The sequence below is a fragment of the Rhagoletis pomonella genome, unplaced genomic scaffold, assembly GCF_013731165.1.
Source record: "Rhagoletis pomonella isolate Grant_MI unplaced genomic scaffold, Rhpom_1.0 Rhpom_scaffold_00001, whole genome shotgun sequence".
NCBI lineage: Eukaryota > Metazoa > Arthropoda > Insecta > Diptera > Tephritidae > Rhagoletis > Rhagoletis pomonella.
In genome coordinates this window covers 104,725,665-104,734,333 of record NW_023458555.1, presented here as the reverse complement: position 1 = coordinate 104,734,333, position 8,669 = coordinate 104,725,665, and positions in this window count along the sequence as shown.

Genomic DNA, 8,669 nt, shown 5'->3' with positions numbered 1-8,669 from the left:
ACTTATCGTGAGAAGCGTATCTACGTAGAGAGGCCGACAGCGTATTCCTATACTTTGCCCAGTCGGTTCGCTTTCTGTTCCTGTATGCTGTTAAAGGAGCAGGATCAAAATTGAGATTGAAACTGATGTAGAGGTGGTCAGAAAAAGAGTGTTCCTTGGACACCTGCCAGTCCCTTATCCGATCGGACAAACCGCTCGACACAAGGGTGATGTCCAGCACTTCCCTTCTAACACAGGTCACAAAGGTGGGATCGTTCCCACGGTTACATACAGTAGGATTGTGTAAAAGAATAAAGTGAAGTAAACACTCACCCCGGGAGTTGGTGTCGCTTGAGTCCCAGATCGTGTTGTGTGAATTAGAGTCGGCACCTATTATGACCGGGAGCTTTCTGCGATTTGCTTCCTTCACCGCTTCTTCCAGTCTATAGGGTGGAAAAGCATGGCTGTCGTGGGCCATGTAGGTTGATGTCAGCCAGATAACGCTCTCCTTCAGCTATACGCTGATGCAGACAGTGTCCTCGTCGCTGTATTGGGAGAGTGAAAAATGAGAATATACTTTTTTAATTGGAATGCAAGCTCTGATCCTACCTATTACTGGAGCTGTTACCACCTGGTAGGCATCAGAGTTCAGTCCGCAAACCTTGTTTCTGACGATCCAAGGTTCTTGGACTAGAATCACGTCCTCAGCTTTATCGCTGAGGCGAAGAAGGAGAGGAGCCGAGGCTGCCTTGGAGTGGTGCAGATTAATTTGTAGGATCTGCACCATCCTCAGAATCGGTTATGTCCATTGCTTCTAGCTCGCTCCGCTCGGCGGCGCCAATGACTGTGATGTCATTGTCCTCCTCCTCCGGTTCGGATACCAGAAGCTGGTTCTCGTCCAGCGTTGCAGTCGATGGACTGTAGATCGACCCTACGTAGGCAGATACTGAGCCCGTGTCGCTCTCAGTATCTGTCGCGGTATCACTCGTGGTGTTTCCTGTGTACCCCGCGCTGCCTGCCACCGATGCTGATGCAGGGGCCGCAGGTCCGATCGAGGCGTTGCCTGTTTTGTTGGCCCCTTCCTCGGGAAGAATATCTGAGGGAGCGGGTCCGCTCGAGGCGTTGCCCGTTTCCTGCTCTTGCTGATCCGTTCTCTGGTGGATTTTTACTGTGATTGAGTAAAAGCCGTAGCTTATTACCCCACCACAACCCTCGAGAACTGGGACAGAAGCATCGTTGCTGACAAAGCCAACAAAACGCTGCTTCCCCTTGGTCTTGCCAACTCGGACTATCCTCCAATCGCTGGTGGGCAGTCCTTCGTTGCCCATGCGGATGAACTCGAGTATCTCCTCCGGTTTTGATGGCTCAGCTGGTACCCAGGCCCAGGCTCGCGGCCTGTTGGGGATTTCATTCCTATGGACGGCAACTAAGTCTGCCCCGGGCCACAGCTGTCCAACCGTGAAGATAGCTTCTTTGTAGAGCCGGACCGCGCGCTCATCGGCGCACGCTACCAGCTTAACTCGCCCTTGATGCCATCCGGCATCACGGACGACTGGTGCAGGGCCGGGGTACTTCTGGAGTATCCCTTTATATACCCTGCATAAACCCATCAGGACGGACTTCCAGTTGTCCGTGGTGATGTGGCCGTCCGGATGCCCCTTGTCCAACACCGGCGTGAGGTGCTCTTTGGCGGCTTCACTGAACGGCTTCGTGTTGGATACGGCCATCGACGGACGGTTAGATGGTGAGGAATCCCTATACCTCTTGGACTCACCCGAGGTGTCGTATTGAGATCGCTGTCTCTTGGAGGGAAGGTTCTTCCTTGGGTTTTCCCGAGTGGGTGGTTTGTCCTTCCCGCCTTTCCCGGAGGATCGCTTGTCGCTGGCGGCGAAGACTCCCATGGCCCACTTAAGAGAGGCTTTTTGCTCCTCCGTCAGCTGGTCATGCGGGATGACCCCCAGCGGAACATTACAATCCAAATGTTTAAAACGTTTTTTCTCGAATTCAGGTTTTTCGACTTAGGCGGTTATTACTTATGACCACAGTTGGTAAGACTGTGGCGATAAGTACAAGAAGGCTCAAACGCTTACATACACATTGCTCATCATTGAGGAAGCATCGCCTTATTTGTACCTTTTTTATTTCAGGCGATGTCATATAAAACAACAATGAAATTATTTTTTTCCTCAAAACTTAAAAATGTATATCGTCGTTTAAAGTACAAACCCGCGTATCGTCATTCTGCAAAACTGCGTAACTGACATTGGCAGCCAAAAAATGGATTTACTCACACAAACTCTTGGCTCAATCCTTATCCATTCGTCCTGAAATAGACTAGGCAAATATGCGATTGCTTTACAAAAAAAAGAACCATTTTAAAATATGAGTATTTTTACGCTCTAGAAAATAATTTCTACAACTTCACATACGCGGTTTTGCATTTTGTTGATACGCGGTTTTGCACTTTAAACGACGATATGTATGTACATTAGACTGCATCACCAAAAAAAGTTGCGATTTTTCCGCCGGGATTACAAAATTTATTATATTTTAAGACGTCCACCAAAATATTTCGGAAAAAATTAAGATTTAAGCGAGCAGAACCGATTCGAAAATACCTCTAAAAATGGAGTTTTTTATGAATAAAAATAGTTTCTTAAAGAACTTTTTGAAAAAAGTCCCCACAGATGACAAAACAAATTAGGCTTAAAAATTCTGCATAAAAATATTTAAAAATCTTTTCAACGGAATCCCAATAATGAGATTTTTGATGCTGTTTTTTTACTTTTTTCAAAGATTGATTTACGAAAAACTTCAATAACTGGGCCAAAACTATTCTGATTTAGACTTATGGGATCTCTGTAGAAAGGTATTTTCCCTTTTTCATTTGTGTGCAAAAAAAAAGTCATTCGTGCCCCAATTTTATTTTTTTTTCAAATACCAACACAACTTTATTCAACTTTGAATGATGTTCGTTCATCCTACCTTTCTCTTTCATCCTTTGAATGAGCTTATTATCAAAAAAATAAAATGCGTGAGAAAATACGTTTCCAATGATACCCCCCAAGTCCCAATCGGAAGAGTTTAGGTTCAGTTGTTCAAGTTTTTCTTATACCAATCTTTGAAAAAAGTTAAAAAACAGCGTCAAAAATCTCATTATTACGATTTCGTATATTTTTTTGAAATATTTTTATGTAAATTTTTTAAGCTTAAACCGTTTTGTCATTTAAGGGGATTTTCTCAAAAAACCTCTTTAAGAAACTATTTTTATTCATAAAAAACTCCATTTTTGGAGGTATTTTCAAATCGGTCCAGCTCACTTAAATATTAATATTTTTCGGAACTATTTTGGTGGACGTCTTAAAATATAATAAGTTCTATAATTCCAATGGAAAAACAGTACCGGTTTTTTTTTTGTATGGGGAGTGATGCAGTCTAATGTACAGATAAAGTATGCTCGCCAATTACTTTGATATAGACAAAAATGCCTAGGACCGTCAACAAAACAAAAAAAAAGTTAAAAATCTACGCAATTTTCTAGCGTTTTTAAATTTGCAGTTACTGGATAAACGTATACGTATGTTTAAATTACTAAGTGCATTCGCATATCGTATGCACATATACATGGTGTCCTAGACCTCCCGTCCACCCCCTCTAAAATGGAAAATGTTTTTTATTGAAAGCTGCAAAATTTGTACCTACGAAACCGGGGATGGTCTATCTTTCGGTGGTATTATCGACATCCGGTTTCGACCGAAAGTGGGTTAAACTGACCGGAAGTTGATTTTTTCAAATTAGATATGCATGTTTTTAGTACAGATAAGTACAGTACACTACGTAACCTTTCTTTGAACTGACCGGAAGTTCATTTTTTCAAATTATATATGCATGTTTTTAATACAGATAAATACAGTACACTACGTAAGCTTTCTTTGAAACTTTTTTCTCAGAGGAAACCCCCTAAAAGGCCTGCAAACTTCAACACGTCCTGGACTTCTAAAATGGACGAATAGGTTTTTAGGAATGGGAGTTACCAAGTCGAGGACGCCCTATCTTTTGGTCGTATTAGTGACTACTAGTTTTGATCGTAAATGGGTTATACTGACCTTCGAACTTTAACTCGTCCTGGTCTCTTGTTGAAAAGTGTTGGAAAAGGCACTTCCCAGAAAAAATATGCAAAAAAAGTTGCTTATTTTTGTTCAAAGAATCCGAATCTGTAGTAAAAACACATGCAGTGGAATCTCCCATAAGCGGACACTGAAGGGACCAGCATCTCCGTCCTTAACAAAAATTAAAACGTCCATACATAATCTTAATCTATATATATAAAAATGAAATGTTTTCCCTATGACGGCGATGCCTGACCAAACGGTTGAACCGATTTCAATTCTGTAAAAAGCACATTTTTGGACCTTCTGTGTGGAAGGTTCATTGATTTAAAAAAATTTGAAATTTTTTGTTGTTGTTGCCGAAAAATGAAGAAAGCTGAGACGTCACGATTTCAGAATTTCATAGAGTTTTCCGTATATTGAATGTCACTAAACTACTAAACGGCTGGACCAATTTTGTTCATATTTGGAACATATTTCAGCACCTTAAAGGGAAATATTTCGACTAAAATTTAATCACTAGGTGGCGCTGGGGTCGGGATATTCATAAAAATTGCATTTACATGCTGATTTGGCACATATTTAGAAAACATTTTAGCCAATTGAAAAGAAATATTTGGACTTGAAACTTACACGATAGGTGGCCCTGAGGCCGAGATATCCCCAAAAATTATTTATCGCTAAGCGAAGGATAGATATCTACTATATATTTGTGGAAGTATGTATGTATGCAGGATGTTTCCGTGCGCAGAAGTGGAAAACTTTTGACTGCCATTCACCTGGGAGTGGCCAGAAGCGATTCTTGTGCGTACGGTTCAAATCGCAGCTCACAACGTCCGGATTTTTATATCCACGTATCCTCTGGGTAGCAACCAAACACCCGTTTGGGAGCGAGCTAAAGTGAGAAGGCGTAAAACTTCGCGTGCGCTGGGTTTGGGTCCCGCCACGTTAAAACCCCGCCCAATGAAAAATTCCAACAAGCCTCGGATGAGACCCCCTTTTTCTGATGACGACCACGGGAAACGTATAAAGGACTATGATTTAAGGGTATGCACCTGGAATATCCGGACCCTTAATGGGGAAGGTGCCTCTGCCCGGCTGGTTGATGTCCTCGGGAAGACAAAGGCTGACATCACCGCCATCCAAGAAATGCGATGGACGGAGCAAGGTAAAGTAAGCGTGAAGCCTTGCGACATCTACTACAGTTGCCACGTAAAGGAGCGCAAATTCGGTGTTGGATTCGTGGTAGGAGAGAGACTCCGTCGCCGAGTACTGGCGTTCACCCCGGTGGACGAACTTCTAGCCACAATCCGCATCAAAGCTAGATTCTTCAACATCTCGCTCAGCTGCGCTCATGCCCCGACGGAAGAGAAGGATGAGGCGTCCAAGGATCTCTTCTATGAGCGCTTGGAACATACATATGAGCGCTGCCCCCGACACGATGTCAAAATCGTGCTTGGCGATTTTAATGCCAAGGTGGGCAAGGAAGGGATCTTTGGCGCCACTGTCGGAAAATTCAGCCTCCACGACGAAACGTCCGATAACGGACTGAGGCTGATCGACTTCGCCGGGGCCCGAAATATGGTAATATGTAGTACTAGGTTCCAGCATAAGAACATCCACCAAGCTACATGGCTGTCTCCAGATCGAAAAACGAGAAACCAAATCGATCAGGTTGTGATAGACGGAAGGCATGCTTCAAGCGTTTTGGACGTACGTACACTCCGAGGGCCAAACATCGACTCGGATCACTATCTTGTTGTAGCCCAGATACGCACCCGCCTCTGTGCAGCAAAAAATGTGCGCCCAACAATGCAAGGAAAGCTTAACGTCGAAAAGCTGCAATCACAACAGACGGCCAATTTATTCGCCACTCGACTCACACACCTGCTCTCTGAGAGCACTCTTCAACAATCCGACGTACGCGAGCAGTGGAACCACATTTCCCGATCATTAAGTACCGCCGCCGAAGAAGTAGTTGGATTTCAGCGAGCCCGAAAGAACAACTGGTACGATGAGGAATGTCAAGAAGCATCAGAGAAAAAAGATGCCGCCTACAGGGCCACGCTGCGATCGGGCACAACGTGAGCCATGTGGGACCGTTATAGGGAACTGAAGAAGGAAGCGAGACGTATTTGCCGCAATAAGAAGAGAGAGGCCGAAATACGTGAGTGCGAAGAGCTTGAGATGCTGGCCGACAGGAAGAACGCCCGAAAATTCTACCAGAGGGTTAGGCGACATACGGAAGGTTTCAAGACCGGGGCAAACTCCTGTAAGAACAACAATGGCGACCTAGTGACCGATGTCCAGAATATACTTAAATTGTGGAGGGAACACTTTTATAACCTACTGAATGGTAGCAGCGCTGAAAGTAGTGAGGAAGACGAACCCGAGTCCCCAGTCGATGATGATGGAGTAGCTGTCCCACCGCCTGACTATGACGAGGTACGAATAGCGATTACGCGGCTGAAAAACAACAAAGCTGCTGGAGCTGACGGCCTGCCAGCCGAGCTATTCAAGTACGGCGGCGAGGAGCTGATGAGGTGCATGCATCAGCTCGTATGTAGAATATGGTCAGATGAACGCACGCCCGACGACTGGAATTTAAGTGTGCTCTGCCCAATCCACAAGAAAGGCGACCCCGCCATACGCGCCAACTACCGCGGAATTAGCCTTCTAAGCATAGGTTACAAGGTCTTATCGAGCGTATTGTGCGAAAGACTGAAGCCCACCGTCAACGAGCTGATTGGACCTTATCAGTGTGGCTTTAGGCCGGGAAAATCCACCATAGATCAGGTATTCACAATACGCCAAATCTTGGAAAAGACCCGTGAGAATAGGATCGACACACACCATCTATTTGTCGATTTCAAAGCCGCTTTCGACAGCACGAAGAGAAGTTGCCTTTATGCCGCGATGTCTGAATTTGGTATCCCCGCGAAACTAATACGGCTGTGTAAAATGACGTTGAGCAATACCACCAGCTCCGTCAGAATAGGGAAGGACCTCTCCGAGCCGTTTGATACCAAACGAGGTTTCAGACAAGGGGACTACCTTTCGTGTGATTTCTTTAATCTTATGTTGGAGAAGATAATAAGAGCCGCAGAACTGAACCGCTCAGGCACAATACTTTATAAGAGCGTACAATTGCTGGCGTATGCCGACGACATCGATATTATCGGTAAAAACAAGGGCTAAGTCTGTTCTGCCTTCTCGGGATTGGATAGAGAAGCAAAGCGAATGGGTCTGGTGGTGAACGAGGACAAAACGAAGTATCTCCTGTCAGCACATTACATACGCGTCTTGGCACCCACGTCACTGTTGACAGTTACAAGTTTGAAAAAGTAGACGACTTCGTTTATTTGGGAACCAGCATTAACACCGATAATAATGTCAGCCTTAAAATCCAACGGAGAATCACTCTTGCCAACAAGTGCTACTTTGGGCTGAGTAGGCAATTGAGAAGTAAAGTCCTCTCTCGTCGTACAAAGATCACACTCTATAAGTCACTCATCATGCCTGTGCTGGTGTATGGCGCGGAAGCATGGACAATGAAAGCATTTGATGAGGCTGCTCTTGGAGTTTTCGAGAGAAAGATTCTGCGAAAGATTTACGGACCTTTACGCGTTGGTGATGGCGAATATCGCAGACGATTTAACGATGAGCTGTATGAGCTTTACAACGATATAGACATAGTGCAGCGAAATAAATTTCAGCGGCTCCGCTGGCTTGGCCATGTCGTTCGGATGGACAGAAACGCTCCTGCTCTGAAAATATTCAACGCGGGCCGCGATGCTGGTAACAGAGGAAGAGGAAGGCTCTGCGTTGGAAAGACCAGGTGGAGAAGGACTTGGCTTCACTTGGCATTTACAATTGGCGTCAGTTAGCACAGAAGAGAAATGACTGGCGTGCTGTTTTGGACCCGGCCAAAATCGCTTAGGCGGTTACAGCGCCAAATAAGAAGAAGATGTATGTATGCATGTAGTATGTATGTGCCACGCTGCAGCCTAAACGGACGGACAGAATCGAACACAATTTTTACAGAGTATAGCCATGACTCCTGGGCCTATAATAGGGTGAAAAAATTGGGATCCTACAAGGGGGCGTGGGACCTCCCATAGGCGTGAAGTTTTTAATCAGCCATAACTTCGGAACAATAAGTCACATGACCTTGAAATTTGGTAAACAGACATATAGGTGCCTATAAGAAAGTATATATAAATGAGTTTGTAGAAAGGGGCGTGGCACATCCCATAGGCGTGGAATTTTTTATCAGCTATAACTTCGGAACCATAAGTCATACGAACTTGAAATTTGGTATGCAGACATTTTAATGGTAGGTACTTATAGGAGGGTATAAATAAAGGAGTTTGTAAAAGGCGTGTATAGGCGTGGAATCCTTTATCAGTCATAACTTCGGAACCATAAGCCGCATGAACTTGAAATTTGGTATGAAGATAGCAGGTGCTTTTATGAAGGTTCATATAAATGAGTTTGTAAAAGGGGGCGTGGCGCATCCTATAGGCGTGGAATCCTTTATCAGCTATAACTTCGGAACCATAAGTCACACGAACTTGAAAT